This window comes from Myotis brandtii, unplaced genomic scaffold (assembly GCF_000412655.1).
Source record: "Myotis brandtii unplaced genomic scaffold, ASM41265v1 scaffold68, whole genome shotgun sequence".
NCBI classification, from domain to species: Eukaryota; Metazoa; Chordata; class Mammalia; order Chiroptera; family Vespertilionidae; genus Myotis; species Myotis brandtii.
In genome coordinates, this window is record NW_005370657.1 from 2,525,252 (window position 1) to 2,528,308 (window position 3,057).

Sequence of the window (3,057 nt, forward strand, 5' to 3'; positions counted from 1 at the left end):
ACACACACACCCCTGCTGCACACACACCCCTGCTGCACACACACCCCTGCTGCGTGCGTGTACAGAGCCCTGCAATCCTCAGGAAGCTTTCTCAGGCTGCTTCTCCACCGATGACCACACCAAACCTGGGAGGTGGCTGGGTTGCACTGTCCCTATCGTACAGGAGAGCAAGCGGAGGCCTGGCGTTCTCAGACACCATGCAGCTGGCAGAGGCAGAGCCTAACAGGACCTCTGCCCTCCTTCCCCAGCCAGGTCTGCTTCCCATGACACCGTGCAGAGGGACGCCGCCATCCCATCCCATATCCGACTGGAAAACCAGTTTCAACACTAATTATGGTAAAAATGGAAAGCTCTTCTTTCTCTAGCCATAGCCCAGCAAGTGAAGCAAGGGGGAGAAAAGTACAGCAAGATAAAAGTAACATGGGATTAATTTCCCTCGAACCTCCGTTTCAAGATTCAACATCTCCCTCATAAATAATTTACAACAATAAAAATGAGCTAAGGCCATGTTTGTGTAGGACGGAGGTAAATTTAGGCCTAATGAGGGAGATCCGAGCGCTGCACAGGAGGGAATAGGTTGATGCATGGTGCGGTGCGAGCCGATCGACAGCACACAGGGGCTCCATTACAACTGCAAGTCGCAGGCCAACCAGGGGGAGGGAGCAATTTGAGAAACTTCTACCATCCTGGCTGTGGCTGCAAGGAGGGTCTCTACAGTGAAAGCCAAAAGTGGACCCAGTACTTCAGATGGCAACAGATGTTGAAATTACTGAGAATCACAGGACGGAGCCGACATGAAACTAAGTAGGTTCTCAGTAAATGCCAGGTAAGGAAGGAAGGTGGTGGCAGCACCTGGGAGTTGGGTCTGCTCTTGGGCATGGAGAGAGTGCGGTGGCAACACTGACCTTGAGCTTATCCTCCTAATTGAACCTCCTGGGCCATCTGGTCCCAATCCCCATCCCAATCTCTACCTTCAGCGCCCAGGCAGCCTCTGCTAGATCATTTGCAAGTCTGGGGGGCTGCAGAGCTTGGCTCTGGGCAGCTGTTCCTGTATTCTGCAAGGTGGGAGTGCGTGTGTGCATGTGTGTGTATGTGTGTGTGTGTGTGTGCACGCACATGCCTTGCATATACACACTAGGACTAGCTGGGGTCCCGTTAGGGTGAGGTGTGTTTTCCAAGCCAGAGGATTCTTTCCATGCCATGCTGGATGGATACAATGCGACAACACAGGGCGGAAGAAGAAAACCGCTTCCTGCTTCTGCCTGCAATGCTGCAAACAGTGCCTGGGGGAGGCCCCAGCTCCCAGCACTGCAGCACCTCGCCAATGCTGTCATCCCAGGTTCACAGAGAAATGAACTTTAACTATAAAGCCCCTTCATACAGACAGCACACTGCTCCCTTGTAACTGATCAAAGAATCACTACAACAGTTTGCTTAATCCCTAAAAGTCAGCAGTGCTGGGCTTAACTGATGCTGAACATTGTTTCAGAATCAAAGGCGTGCCTCCCGGCCCCAGTCTGGGAGAAAACTAAGCTACTGTATCACAGTTGAAAACTCAGGGGAACTTTGATATCATCTCTGTTTAATTTCCCCGGCCCCGTGAGCCCGGGGTTTATCTCATTTTATCAACTCCTGTACTGAAATCAAACCCCAACTAACAGAGCTCAGACCTCTCTCCACTGAGGCCCCTTTAGCAGCGGGGTGGGGTGCAGGCTGAGGAGTTTAAAGATGGGGGACAACAACTGCAGGGGGCCGGGAGTGGGGCCTTCAAAGGAGGAGCAGCAGGAACCCCCACGCGGCTTCCCTGCAGCTCAGAAGCAGCGCCAGCCAGCACTGCCCGCAAGGCTGAGGCGTGACTCGCACACAACTTTTGAGGAGAGTAATTTCAAACTATTGGGGGGAAGAGGGGGGGAGACGCCGGTTAAATTGGGCTACTGTAATTGAAATGACAAAAAAGTGGGTTAATTAAGTCCCCACAGAAGGACGAAATTGCGATCAGCTTGTTTGAAATCCAAAGTCAAGGGCACAAAAGACATCAAGTGTCTGCCCACAGCGACCAGCTTGCAGGGCCGGGAAGAGCAGTGTATAAGTATTTTACTCGCGGTGGGAAACGGCCTGAGAACAGGGTCTCACTAATGAGAGACCGTCAGCTTTGCCTGCTCCCCAGTGGCAGTGGGGTCTGCAGGAATCCATGCCCCGTCTGTCGCCCATGATAACGGGTACCTTTCTGCTGATAAACTTAAGCAGGGCGCAGAAGGACACTGCCCACCCCACGAGAGGGAGCCCGATGCACTCCCAGTGGCAGTGGGGTCTGCAGGAATCCATGCCCCCTGTCTGTCGCCCATGATAACAGGTACCTTTCTGCTGATAAACGTAAGCAGGGTGCAGGACACTGCCCACCCCACGAGAGGGAGCCCGATGCACCCCTCAACACACACAAACACACACACGGGGCCACCTCCCTTACAGCCAAGGTGCAGAGACCTACCTCCTCAGGAGGCTGGGAGCTGAGGCCAGCCTGCTATCGGGAGACGGTGCACAGGCTGATGGCCGTCCCTGTGGACTCAGGATAGCATCCTGGTGCTTCCTGCACTCTGGTCTGGACCACTTATCTAGAGACCAGTCAGAAGCCAAGTCACTCTGACAAGTGCTGTTGAGTGTGGTCTGGTGGCAACAGCCACAGGCTACTGGGAAGGCTGCTAAGATACTGGGAAACGAAAGCAAATGTTTTCCTACGCATACCTCGATCAAAGAATTTTCCAGCTCAGGCACTAACAATGGCAAGCACTTCCTTTCCCCCAGTAAAGGTCTGCTGCTTCCAATAGAAGAATCTGGTGTAGAAACACATCCACGCCATCTGACCTATGATTAGGTTTATATTAACCACTGATTTCCACACAGATCTCCTATAAACCACGTGAGGCAGGCCGGGGGTTCAGGTTGCGGCAGCCCAGTACAGTACAGTGCTAGATCCCGGAACTCACTCCAAAAATAAACCCGGGATCAAGTTCTACAGCACTGCAGTGGCCCAAGTCCTGCCCCTCCCAAGCCTGACTC

General features: G+C 53.1%; 1 protein-coding gene across 2 annotated transcripts in view; it reads right to left on the minus strand.

The window, feature by feature from the left end:
* MVB12B (multivesicular body subunit 12B) overlaps positions 1–2,821 on the minus strand; it is a 148,631-nt gene extending 145,810 nt beyond the window's left edge. Inside the window, exon 1 of one of the 2 annotated variants that reach the window (XM_014529406.1) lies at positions 2,743–2,821. The gene's annotated coding sequence lies outside the window, so the exon portion shown is untranslated. Of the gene's footprint in view, positions 1–2,488; positions 2,508–2,742 lie in introns of those variants that run through there. The other variant, XM_014529405.1, reaches the window with a different exon arrangement.
* Between the last annotated feature and the right edge of the window lie 236 nt (positions 2,822–3,057).